The sequence below is a fragment of the Thamnophis elegans genome, chromosome 2 (assembly GCF_009769535.1).
Source record: "Thamnophis elegans isolate rThaEle1 chromosome 2, rThaEle1.pri, whole genome shotgun sequence".
NCBI lineage: Eukaryota > Metazoa > Chordata > Lepidosauria > Squamata > Colubridae > Thamnophis > Thamnophis elegans.
The window spans coordinates 143,155,319-143,169,324 of record NC_045542.1 but is presented as its reverse complement, the minus strand read 5'-3'; the positions used below and the strand labels follow the sequence as shown (position 1 = coordinate 143,169,324).

General features: G+C 42.5%; 2 protein-coding genes across 3 annotated transcripts in view; both read right to left on the bottom strand.

Annotated features, from left to right (window-relative positions):
- ARIH2 (ariadne RBR E3 ubiquitin protein ligase 2) overlaps positions 1–795 on the bottom strand; it is a 40,044-nt gene extending 39,249 nt beyond the window's left edge. The window contains exon 1 of one of the 2 annotated variants that reach the window (XM_032208594.1): positions 711–795. The gene's annotated coding sequence lies outside the window, so the exon portion shown is untranslated. The other variant, XM_032208595.1, reaches the window with a different exon arrangement.
- LOC116502680 (zinc finger protein 420-like) overlaps positions 1–14,006 on the bottom strand; it is a 474,998-nt gene that overhangs the window by 243,409 nt on the left and 217,583 nt on the right. The gene's annotated exons all lie outside the window — the stretch shown is intronic.

Genomic DNA, 14,006 nt, shown 5'->3' with positions numbered 1-14,006 from the left:
ACTTCACTTTAAAGCAGGTCACACGGATATATCCCAGTGACTGAACTTTGTAGTGGTAGACAAAGCACTTAAAAGAACAATAGGGTCGTTTTTACTCTTATTTAGTTTATATTGTTAAATATCAATGTGACAACAATAGGAGCGATGGAATCTTTCCTGGGTAAAGAGAATAAATGCATGATTTTTTAAAAAAATACTTTGCTATAATTCTGATTTTTTTTCTCCCACCATCGCCCCCTCCCCAATATCATTTTTTTAAAGTCCAAAATCTCCCTGCAAAGTCCGTTTAATTTGGATACGTTGAGAATCAGCGATTCGTCCCAGGATCCCCACTACACCATCCGTATTGCTACCCGGCTCCCCCTCCCCCCCCCCAAAAAACCTCCTTTTTTTCGGGCCTCCAGGTTCGGGGAATCGAGGCAGGGAGGAACTAGGGCCGCCTTAGCCCGGCAACCAGGCCGCCTGCCATTCCGCCGCTGCAGCCCCGGGAAAAGCAGAGAGTCTCCCTGTCCATCCCCCCTCCCTCCATGTAAACAAGGCCCGGCTCCCCTTCTCTGCGCTCACCCAAAGCGGGGAGAAGGCCCGGGCGGGACTGGACACCGCTTCTCAGAGCGAGAGCCTCGGCCGCTGCGCCGCCGACTCGGTGGGTTTAACTCGGAGTGAGGGGAAAAAGAAGAGAAATAGAAGAGAAGAAGAAGAAGAAGAATCACCTTCCTCCAAGCTTCTCCATCTCTAGCCGGCCCACTATGGCTTGAGCACCGGAAGCTCCAGTCCCGGGCGGAGCGTCGCTTCCGCCGCTAGAAATGGCAGGAGAAAGAGGAGAAAGACGCCCCAGAGCGTCGAATAAGCCCTCCCGCGGTTGGGGGGGGGGAGGGCAAGTGTTTAGAAGGGAGCCTTTCACTGGCCGGAGCGAAGAAGAAAAAGAAGAGGGATTTTGGGTTGAACCACTGGACGTGGCGGTGTAGGCGATCAACCTACTATTTTTCATCAGCTTCAGAGCTGATCGCCTTGATAAAAGAAACTTAGGGTGCCATGAATGAATGAAACGAAATTGGGGTGGTGGGTGGGTGGCACCAAGCTTGAAATTTTGGGGTTAGACAACTTAACCAATTTCGTTGTATTTATTTTGTACAATAACAATAAAGTCTATACTATAGAACTATGCCACCTTCGATCTGACCTAAGCGTAGTACATAAAATTATCTGCTATAATGTCCTACCTGTCAATGACTACTTCAGCTTCAACCACAACAATACAGGAGCACACAATAGACACTAACTCAAGGTAAAGCGCTCCAAACTCGATTGCAGAAAATATGACTTCAGCAACAGAGTGGTCAATGCTTGGAATATGACTTCAGTAACAGAATGGTCAACACCTGGAATGCCCTACCTGACTCTGGGATTTCTTCTCAAACCCCCATAACGTTAACCTTAGACTGTCTACTGTTGACCTCATCCCATTCCTATGAGGTCCATTGGGGCGTGCATAAGTGAACCAAAATGCCTACTGTCCCTGTCCTACTGTCCCAATTTATTTGTACTTATTTCCTGTGTTCTTTTTCATGTTTATTCCTATTCCTGTTATCTTGTACATGAGTGACAATCTAAATAAATAAATAGAGTCCGGCCCCTTAAATGTGTTTTCCTAAACTGTTTGGAAGCATCGAGTCCTCCCCAAAATTACAGAAATGGTAAAGTCTCAATATTGGACTAAAGTCATGTGTCCGCATGAAATAGTATTTAAAGGCAAGCTTTGCTTTAAACTTAAGTTTGCCATAGATTCTTCCATGTATGCTTAAGATGGCTGTTAAATAGTTTGCACAACTGTCTAAGCCCAAAATTTCAAGCCTGATGGCATGTTGCAAGTAGAGTAGTGGAAGACTCTTCTCGTGAAATATCTCTGGACTTGCTCAATTGTATTGGACTACATATGTATTGGACTACGGGTACGTTTCCCAAAGTCTTTATCATCATATCCAAAGTTACTCATGTAAATGCTGTTTCAGAGTGGCAGTTCTTGGGAATATCAAATAACCAAATAAAAAGTGGTTTTAACTGTACTTATTTGCATGATACATTGAGCTATAAACTAGCTAAACAGGTTTCAGCCTAGCATATGATGCAATTTCAGCCAATGCAATTTATGATTCATGATTGGTTTATGGTGATCAGTCAATCAACTGGGTCATTCAAATACAGAAAATGAGATTGAGTAAATAATGGTTACATGAACTGTAATTACACTATGTGAACTCACCAATTGTATTCTGTGAACTCAGCTAATGTGATTTCTAAAGTATGGCTTATATTGAATGTATTCCATAAACTCAATTGTGTTTATTCAATAATTTTGGGGGACACAACTGTGGCCATTCAAATGTCTAAATTTGAAGTCTTTAATCCCAGTTGCTGGTACAGTGGCACTCCAAGCAAGGAGAACACAGCTGCCTCCCTAGCTAGGATCAGCAGAAGTTGGTACATTGCTTAGATGAAGGACATTCCTTCAAAGACATTCCTTGAAATAGTTCCAGGACAGGGTGCAGTAAATAACTTCTACATTTTTATTTAGAAGCCTGTGTAAATTCTGCTCAATTGTACACATACCAGAGCTGTGCAAAACATTTGAATGAGAATCTTCTCCATGAGCAAGAGTGAAGCCCCCTCTTCAAAGCACTGGGACAACTATCTCCTTCATAAACCCAAGCATGGCTATTTTGAGAACCTTCTAGTTCTAGGACAATGTTGGAAGAAATATCCATCTAGTTCAGTTCCAAGTGGGGAGAAAGGCACCGAAAACATGGAATCAGATTGGAAAGATGGTTTAACACCAAACACGTGCGATTCTGGGTAGCTGACCACATGGTGTGGAGAGTGAGGGTTATTTATATCCTCTCTTAGGCCTTGCCCTTGAGCTTCCTGTTCCTGTGGCAGGAGCATGTATTCTATTGGCTGTACTCAGACTCCCACGGGGGCCATGTGGAGTCATGTTTGTCTGAATACCTTTGACTGATGCAATGTCCCTCAGGTGATTTTGTAATGCAATGAGCCCTGCTGCTAGATAATCCTATTATGTCCTGGAGGCTCATGTCTTAATCCCATCACTCTGGAGCTGAATGTCATTTGCATTGTAGCTAGGCTGTCCCAGTCCTTCTCAATGGGCACCAAATATCCACTGGGGCAGGGAGCTAAAGCTATGAGTTTCTGCCTCCCTTAAGATTTGTATTGCTCTTTTAGGGGAAATATAATAGTCTTTTTAAATATTTCCTAAAATATTTCATTGTTCTGGGAAAGGGATGGGTGCTAACTTTCTAGAGTTGCATGCATGCACTTATATAGCCATTTTTCTCCTACAGTTCTCAAGGGAGACTTAGGACTACACATGCGCACACACAAGGGCCTGGGAAGATCCTTGAAGTTTCTGGTTTTGGTCACCACAGTACCAAAAAAAAAAAAAAGATGTTGAGACTCTAGAAAGGGTGCAAAGAAGAGCAACAAAGGATTTTTGGAATAGCTTGCTTCTAGTAGTTGTGGGTGCTACATAGTGGTGGGTTCCGGATCCCGTTCCACCCGCACATGCGTCTTAGCACTTTTGTAAGCCTCCGTGACGCTCCAGCTGCTCAGCGGAGCATCACGCAGGCACTGTACATGCCGTGCGTGGAAAAGCTGAAGACTTAAAAGACCGGTAAGCAGTTCGGCGGGTGGGTGGGCCCTCCAGAGCACCGTACTGGAACTGGCAGTCGGTCACTCGTACCGGGGTGTACCTCCTGCAACCCGACACTGGTGCTGCATCACTGGAGATTTTTAAGAAGATACTGGACAGCCAATTTGTCTGGAATAATAAAGGATTTCTCACTTGAGCAGGGGTTTTTGAACTAGAAGACTTCCTAGCAGTGGTGAAATTCAAAGTTTTTTACTACCAGTTCTGTAGGCGTGGCTTGGTGGGCATGGTGTGTGGCTTGGTGGGCGTGGCAGGGGAAGGATACTGCAAAATCTCCAATCCTACCTCACTCTGGGGCAAGCCAGAAGTGGTATTTGCTGGTTTATTTATTAGACTTATATACCGCTTCATAGGGCTTTCAGCCCTCTCTAAGCGGTTTACATTTTTTTTAGCAAATTGAGTCAGCAACTTGCCCCCACAGTCCGGGTCCTCATTTCACCCACCTCGGAATGATGAAAGGCTGAGTCGACCTTGAGCCGGTGAGATTTGAACTGCTGAACTGCAGATCACAGTCAGCTAAAGTGGCCTGCAGTACTGCACCCTAACCACTGCGCCACCTCGGCTCAATGGTTCTCTGATCTACTCAAAATTTCTGCTACCAGTTCTCCAGAACCTGTCAGAACCTGCTGGATTTCACCCCTGCCTCCAGGGTACCTTCCAACTTTGTTATTCTGTATTCAGTAAGCACTACTGCTAAATTTTTGAGAGCAGGTGTTTTCCCTGGTTCAAAGAAACTGGTACTTTGATCACACCAGTGGCCTTTGGGGGTGAACCTTGAATGCTTTGCAAAGCTTTAATACCCTAGTTGCTCAAAAAGAATAGAATAGAATAGAAGTCTTTATTGGCCAAGTGTGATTGGACACACAAGGAATTTGTCTTTGGTGCATATGCTCTAAATGTACATGAGGAGAATAAAATACATTCATTAAGAATAAAAAGATGCAACACTTAGTGATAGTCACGGTTACTAATAAGCTATCTAATCGTAGTAGGAAACAAATAAAAACAATATAAATCATAAAGACACAAGCAACATGGTTATAGTCATAAGTGTGGAGAGTTAGATACTAGGAAGGAATAGAAGAATAATAGTAATACATTCTTGTTAAATTATTGACAATGTTGTGGGAATTTGTTGTTAAGCAGAGTGATGGCATTTGGGGAAAAACTGTCCTTGTGTCTTGTTGTTCTGGTGTGCAGTGCCCTATAGTGAAACAAGAAGTTGAAACAATTTATGTCCAGGATGTGAGGGGTCTGTAAATATTTTCACGGCCCTCTTTTTGACTCGTGCGGTATACAGGTCCTCAATGGAAGGCAGGTTGATAGCAATTGTTTTTTCTGCAGATCTAACTACGGTATCCGTTGAAGTCTGATAATAAGGCCCATTTAATTCAATGGAACTTACTTCTATAAAAAGATATACGTATGTTAGATCAAATTAAAACTCTGCCAGGTCCATCTTTTCTCTCCTCACAAGATCAGCCAGAAGTTCACAAACAAAATGGGTATGAAACAATGGTTTCCCCTCTTTCTCTTTTCCAGCATCTACATAATATTGTCTCAGTTCATTGCCTCGCTTCATGTGTTGCGTTAAGCCGTATTCTAATGTAGTTTGTTTGTGTAATAGCCAACTGTACTTCATTCAATAATCCATTGTTAAACCTTGGTTTAACATGCTATGTGAATATGCTAAGCTAATATCCATATGCTATGTGAATATGAATGGCTGTTCAACCTATAGGGATGCAAAGTGGCTGCTCTAGTCAAAATCCCCCCACCTTTTTTTCAATCCAAATCCCAACCACAGTGAAACAAGGAAGCAAGATAGTGAAAGAAGGCTGTTTTTCTCCATCCTATTCATGGAGTTTCCACAAACTTGGATGTTCATTTTGTAGTGTTATCCTTTTTGGAATTGATGGACTCATACAGTAAATGTATTTATGGTACCAAACTGATTATCTCAACCTCATTCATTCATGTCTTGGCATCTCCATCTGTATACCTCTGCTATGTTAGCTTTACACTGTAACTCTTAGTCCAGTATTTCTCAATGTTAGCAAATTCAAGCACGCTGGCTGGGGAATTGAAGTCCAGACATCCTTAAATTTTAAGGATTGAGAAAACATCGACTTTGACTGTTGTTCTACTAAAGATTTGGTCTGACTGCTCTTCAGGGAGCAATGCAGCCATCTGTTATTGAATATGACAAGTGTCCTGCATTGGGCAAATTATTTGCAGCAGCAAAATCTGATCTTATTGGCACAGAAAATGCGAATTTCTTGTATCTTCAATTCACCTGTTAAACAGCTAACCTACTAATAAAGGTTGCCATTAGGTGGCAAAAGAGTTCTCACTTTATCATTTTTTCCAAAGGGAACAAATGCCATGTGCTATTCTAGATTTAATCCTTAAAGCAGATTGGATACAATCAGCAGCTGTTGTTTTATTTGAAAAGCAGAGCCAATTCATGTCAGCACAACTACTTCATATATTGTATTTCTATCTCCCTGGCACAGATACTAACATACTCAGAATGCCATCTAAGAGAGTATAGTGTTCATATTGTTTAACATTACCAGATTCCGTGCTGCAACCATTCAAATTCCACTTTGAAAATAATAAAATCAGTAGCATACAAATTTGCTTATTTTGTGCAAACTGATCTGTATGTACCAATAGAGAATATTTGTAGCTCAGGGTCAAAATGAGGGGTCCTTGGTGCTCTCTGAGCTTGGTGCTGATGATATTACCTAGTTTAGGTAATGAAACATCTGCAAGAAAATAGCCATACTCAGAGAGCACAAGGACCCCTGATTCTAGGTGTATATTTATCTTGAAATACATGTTATGAAATTGAGCAATATATGAATTATATGTATATGTCTCTCTGTCCCTTGCTCCTCTGATGTTTCCCCCCCCCCCTTTTTTTCCTTGTGACAAGAAAAAGCTGCATGGGTGTGACATTTATTACAGGGATAACTAATAACTAAAACCGAAAAGCCAGGAATTTTAAGGGACGTTTTTCACTGATATGCTTGCATGCATTAATAGCCATCAGCTTATTCATATTTATGGTAAGTAATATATTGTTGTAGTGTGGAGAAAGAAAAATACTGTAGGAAACCAAGCAAATTGCAAGCATGGGCGTCTTACTAAAACTAGTTTATGTCAATATCATTCACTATGCATTCCTACATCTTTCTAGTCTTCCAAATTGTATTTGCCTCATCCATACACCACTTCATACATTGCCTGTGGTTCTTTAAACTTCGCACCTCTTTTCGGTTTGCTGTTTCTCTTGGTCCATTCACTCTTTGCATATTTTATTTTGTGATTTCATCCTCATTTGTTCTCACTATGACTAAGCCCCTCTATTTAGACAAAGGAAGTCCTACACAATTTACAAAATGAATCATCAGTTGTAGGCATCTCAATTCAGCGCTTGGAAGGAAACCATTGTCTGTCTGAAGGGACACCCCTCCAGATTGTGTAATGAAACAATATCTGCTGCTTGGAGCAACAGTTGCTGGAATCTACCCAAAGTAGAGGAAGCAGATGGGTCTTGCCCACGCTCAAATTTCTTTGTGACAGGCATCATTGCAACAGAGTTTTTTTTTAAAAAGGGTATATGATTAACACTTCTAGGATAGATTTGGCTTTGAAAGCAAGGACGGAAGTGTCTTTAATCTTCTGGCATTTGTCAACAAGGAAGGGTAGAACAAAAAGTCTATGAACATACACAAATCATTTTTCCTTTGCTACTAGCTACTGCAGGTTTCTATCATTAGAGTACATTGTAGAGATTCCAGCTCTCATTTGTGTACTGTGTAGTTACCATATTCAGGCTGCAAATGTCAGGATGCCCACTAGTTAGCAGCAAAGAGACCCAAAAGATCAATTGTTAGCATGTGTTTTAAGTGAACAAGCCCTCAAATAGGCCTTGGCTGCTGGTGACGCATCTGTGCAATTTTCTTTGCAACATCATGGAAGCTGATGTTTTCTGGATCTCCCAATCTACCCTTCCTTTGTAGGAAGTTAAAACCCACCCCTCTCCTAGAAAAATGAAATATCCTGGGAAATATTGAAAAAGCAGAATATTGTATTCCCCTGGATAAGAAATGGAGAAACATGTTTTTAGGCAGGAAGCAGACTCACTCTTAATAGCCCCCACCTTTGTCAATGGACCCTTTAAAAGGCCTGAGTCTATTCTACATAACAAAGTTATCCCCCTTCAGATGCAGGGTGATGGGATTAAGGCATGATAGTATTAGCCCTTTACCCATCTCACCACAGGGCACTTGGGAAGAAGCAATGCTCAACCAAACATGGACTCACAGCCTACAGAGTTGCCACTGCATGGCCCCATGGGAGTCTGACAACCAATCAGAATACAAGATCAAGATCAAAGGCCAGAGAAGGCATAAAACCAGGAACTTTCAGCATCTCGCTCTCTTTTTCTTCTTCACCCAACATCTGTGATCCCCCTTTTCTGTTCAGGATCTGAAGCCATATGATCCTGTCCATCATTAAAATATCTTTCCAAGCAGCCTCCATGTTTCCAGTGTCTTTTTTCCCACTTGGAACTGAACCCAGATGGACATTTCTTCCAACACCACCTAGGAACCCCCAGCTCACAATTTGTTCCAAAAGTAATTTCCTAATCTGGCTTTACAGTGGCCTTGTTTGCATGAGCTAGCATCCAGCCTATGGATCCCATAAAAGTTAGATTTAACCTCAGTTTTGGAGGTTAACATAATCCCCACAATGGTTGTATCATGCAAACTGCTGTCCTGAGGATTAATTGATGTTTACTTCTACTGAGACTACTAAAAAGACATGATCTAAAGCAGGGGTGGGTTCCTGCCAGTTCTAACCTCTTCTATAGAAGAGCTCCAAAAATCTACAGTGCCATTTAGAACCGGTTTCAGCTCCCTCCCCCCTGCCTGTCTGCACATCATCAAGATGAAGAGCGAGAGGAGGAATTCTGGGAGTTGAAGTCCACAAGTCTTAAAGCTGTCAAGTTTGAACATCCCTGTGTTTTTTTTCTAAAGGATTAGTGGTGCAAGGGCCTTGTAACTTGACAGCTTTAAGACTTGCACACTTCAATGCCAGAGTTCCTGAGCCAACATGACTGGAGGAGGAATTCTGGGAGTTGAAGTCCACAAGTCTTAAAGCTGTCAAGTTTGAACACCCCTGCGTTTTTTTTCTAAAGGGTTAGGAGTGCAAGGGTCTTGTAACTTGACAGCTTTAAGACGTGTGTGCTTCAAATGCCAGAGTTTCTAGCCAACATTTTGGTTGCTAAGCAGAGCGTTGTTAAGTGAGTTTCACCACATTTTACAAGTTGCCCACACCCACCCAGTCACATGGCCGGCAAGCCACTCCCATAAAGCAAGCCACACCTACAGAAGAGGTTCTAAAAAAAATTGAAACCCACCACTGGTCTAAAGGCACTGCAAAAGGTGGGCTTTTTATGCATCTTTTATCAGCTGCAATTCCAAATTCTCCCTCTTTATGGCTCTATGTCAGCCTTGTAAGTCAAGCCAAGAGAAGCAGCATGCTCCGTCCCATATTTGGGCAGACTGGTTTGCCCTGATAGGCTGGTCTCACCGGAAAAATGCTCAAGACAAGAGAGCAGCAGAAGTAGCTCCACTTTTTTGTAGGGTTACATCAACAGAATCTTGCAAGTCTGAAAGTATATCTGTCCCTCATCACCTTTGCAACCCAACAAATTAAACTATACTGGTACACAGCGAAGCCATGAAAAAATGGGAAAAATCTTTCTTTTAAGCCTACCCATAGTGGTGCTGGACCCAACCCTCATCCAGTGGTGAAATCTATATTTTTTGGCCACTAGTTCTGTGGGCGTGGCTTGGTGGTGGGTCATGTGACTGGGTGAGTGTGACCAACTTTTTTTCACTTTTCAAAGCTGCTTTTTTTCTTTTTCCGGTTTGGCCGAATAGGAAAAAAATTGCTTTAAAAAGTGGGGGGGAAAAAAAGCTTCTGACAATTGCACAGATCAGCTGTGAGCTGCGTGATTGTCAAACCCCCCACCCGTGCTTTTTAAAGCATTTTTTCCTGCCTCTTCGCCTGAACCGGCAGGTAAAAATGCTTTAAAAACCGTGGGGAAAGCTTCTGACGATCGTGCGGCTCACAACTGAGCCGTGTGATCCTCGGAAGCTTTTTTTTAACTACCGGTTCACAGGACCAAGGACAATCATCCCTAGTAGTATGGCCAAACCAGGAGGATTTCACTCCTGTCCTGATCCCATTATTATGTTTGCTCTTTGTAATTTGGTCTCTGATTAAATCAATATATGGGGTCTGAGAAAAATGTGGGAGCCCCCCCCTCTCTGTTTTGACTAAAAATGGTCAGTTCATAAAATCCAATTCTTACCTGCAATGTGAGAAAGTTGAACCGACCAAAGAGGGTTCTGTTATTTGTATTATGCAAAGAGAACCAGTATAGTACATATATTACATATATGCAGAGTCCCAATATTCCCAGTATTTGCATTTAGAAAGAAAAGGGCAGATCAGAACTTGGATCAAAGACAGGAAAAATTGGATTATCAGATAAACTGCACATAGTGATTGTGTGCAAATTCAGTGGTATCCTAAACATTAATCACAGGGGACTAGTCTTCTTATCATGTCAGAGATAATCAAGAAACTTCTTAGCCTTGGCTTTAATCTTAAATACCAGTTAATGTCAGGAACCCCAGCCATCTACTACTCTGTCTCCCCAAAAATAAGATCTCCCTGGATAATGAGCCCAATTAGGCTTTTGACAGCGTGCACTAAAATAAGCTCTCCCCCTAAAATAAGCCCTTCCCCGAAGATAAGCCCTCTCCAAAATTATTCCAACACAGCAGCAATCATGAGGTGACACACTCGCCGCCTCCTGCACCTAAAAAAAAAAGACCTCCCTGAAAATAAGGCCAAGTCCTTATTTCGGGGGTCAAAAGAAAATAAGATCTTGTCTTATTTTCGGGGAAACACAGTACTGCCTGTATTTTTGTTATTATTGCTTGCAAAACAAATAATCATTTTGAAAAATGCCATATTTGACTTTCACTAAAATGCCAAAAAATTGTAATTGTCCATACTACTACATTAATATAGACTTCTAGTATCATGATTAGAATTTATGGTGGTTTACCATTTCCTTTTTACAGTTTATACAGTACTTTACTGACATCTGATGTTCTGTTTAGAGTTTAATACAGCAGCAAATTTCATTTACATTTTTTTAAAAATAAGATAGCTCAGACGCTTATAATGAATAAATGAAATACAGAAAAAACTTAATTTCTATTATGTTTAAATCCTTTACTTTTTATCTATATTCTACTCTTTATTCCATTTTTATTTTTTCCCATTTCTGTTTATGCATTTTCTTAAAACGTTCAATAAAATGTATATTCCCCCTCCCAAAATGACAGCCAACCTTTGTTCAAATAGGGGTGCAAGAGTGCAACCTGAAAACTTTAGTGTGTAGTTTATTTATACCCCACTTTTATTATTTTTACAAATAGCTCAAGAGGGCGAACTTATCCCACAGATCTTCTTCCTTCTATTTTCCCCACAACAACAATGTTGTGAGGTGGGCTGGGCTGAGAGAAAAAGATTGGCTCAAAGTCACCCAGCTGCCTTTTATGGCTAAGGCAGGACTTGAACTCATGGTTGCACTTTTAAATGCTGTCTGGTGGAATGGGATGGAGACAGTGCAGCCATCATTGCTCTGTTGATCTCACTATGGCTTTTGATACCACCAACCATGGTATCCTTCTAGAATAGCTCTGAGGTTGGGAGGGGCACTGTGTTGTCCTGGTTTCCAGTTGGTGTTGATCAAGAATGAGAGATCTGATCTGTAGCCCATGCTTTGTAGGGAGTACAGCAGTGGTGGGTTGCAGGCAGTTGCATACCGGTGCCTGCCGGGTGCACCGGGTACAGTTCTGGTACAGTGTTCCGGAGGGACCACCCGCCCGCCCGTCGTCCTTACCTGTATTTGAGCTCTTCGGCACTTCCGCACATGGAGCATATGGCGCCTGCACAACATTCCACTGAGCAGTTGGAGTGTCGCGGAGCATCGCAGGAGGTAAGGATGCATGGGCGTGCTACGCACATTCATGTGGACGCTGGGCCCCGTTGCACCATACCGGTTGCACCGGGATCTGGAACCCACCACTGGTCTACAGAGGTTGGTGCTTTCTCCACTCCTATTTAACATCTGCATAAAGTTGATGAATGATCTCATCCAGCATCATGAAATTATTATTAGTATGCTGATGATATTCAGTGGTACATTTTCTGCCTGAAATAGTGAAGTGAATATGGCTTCCCCATTGACTTTGCTTGTCAGAAATTTGCAAAAGGTGAGCACGTGACCCCTGGACCCAGCAACCATCATAAACATGAACCCATTGCCAAGCATACGAATTTTGATCATTTGACCATGGGGATGCTGCAACAGTTGTAAGTGGGCAAAATGGTCATAAATCACTTTTTTCAGTGCCATTGTAACTTCGAATGTTCACTAAATAAACTGTTGTAACTCAAGGACTACCCTGTTTCCCTGAAATTAAGACCTCCCTGGATAATAAGCCCAATCGGACTTTTGAGTGCATGCATTGAAATAAGCCCTCCTCAAAAATATTGCAACCCAGCAGCAACCATGAGGTGCCCACGCTCGACGCCTCCTGCACCTCAAAAATAATAAGACCCCCATAAAAATAAGACCAAGTGCTTATTTCGAGGGTCAAAAGAAAATAAGATTTTCTTATTTTCGGGGAAACATAGTACCTGTAGTTAAGGCACCAGGCTAGAAACCAGGAGACTGCGAGTTCTAGTCCCATCTTAGGCATGAAACTGGCTGGGTGATCTTGGGCCACTAACTCTCTCTCAGTTAAATTAACATCGCAGGGTTGTTGCTGTGAGTAAAATAGGAGGAATGGGTGTTGTTTGTATATGCCATCATATCTATAGTTATCAGTGGTGGGTTTGCAGGCAGTATGCCCCAGTACACGTATACTGGTGCCTGCTGAAAGCAGCAGCCACCATACCGGAACGGTGCTTTGGAGGGCCCGCCCACCCGCCCTTGTTCCTTACCTGTATTTGAAGGAAACAGGCTATCTGCGCATGTGCACGCAGCGTACAGCACCTGTGCGATGCTCCGCCAAGCAGCTGGTGCACGCCCGGCTCCCATTATAGCATATCAGTTGCAACGGGAGCTGAAACCCACTACTGATAGTTGTTATTATAAAAATAAAAGTGGGCTATAAATAAATATGTTGTGGGTGCCATACATTAGAGAAGTATATCTAATTGGATCAAGAAGAAATGGTCTTCTCTGTGCTGGCTCCCTCCCTTGAGAGTCCGCCTTCTGCCGATTACCTCCCACAGACCCATTCGATCCCACAGATTAGGCCTCCTCCGTATTCCATCTGCCAGCCAATGTCGGCTGGCGACTACTCGGAGGAGGGCCTTCTCTGTGGCTGCCCCGGCCCTTTGGAACGAGCTCCCCGTGGAGATTCGGACCCTCTCCACCCTTCAGGCCTTCCGGACGGCCATGAAGACCTGGATGTCCCAGCAAGCCTGGGGTTGAGTCCCCCCCGCTCTACTCGAATTTGCTGTGTCTGTTGTGCTTTTAAATTGTTCGTATTGTCTGATTGTCTTTGTCTTACTTTTTGTAATTTCCCCTCTCTTGGCTTTGTTCAGCCGCCCTGAGTACCTTCGGGGAATAGGGCGGCCTACAAATTGAATAAACTCCAAACTCCAACTCCTATGGAAGGAGTTCCCAGATATAAGATTAGCCTCCAACCTTGATACTTTCCCAGATAGTGCTGAAGATGTGGTTTGGTTGGCCTGGGGACCCTAGGATGACACAGAAAGGATGAAGTGATTTGTGTGTTAGATATCTCTCCCCCCCTACTGTGCCTCCTTTACCCGATCTAACATTGTGTGATTGTGTTTGTTGTTCCCACTGGAGGTGGATTACATGGGTTATTGTAACGTGAATGTTTTAATGTTGTAAGCTGCCTGAGTCACTATGTGTGTGAGTTGGGTAATCATATAAATTTGTTTAATAAATAAATAGTAATTGTAATATTCTGCAATACAAGCACAGCTGGTTTCATTATGACAGAAATGAGAAAGCAAAAACCTCCCTGGAGAAGAGAATTTATGCAGTCAGCTGCAGTGGAGAAGAAGCTAGAGAATCTCGATAGAATAAGAAACATATTTTCTCCTGTTTACAATCTGCTAAATGAGGCATTTGAGCCCCTGA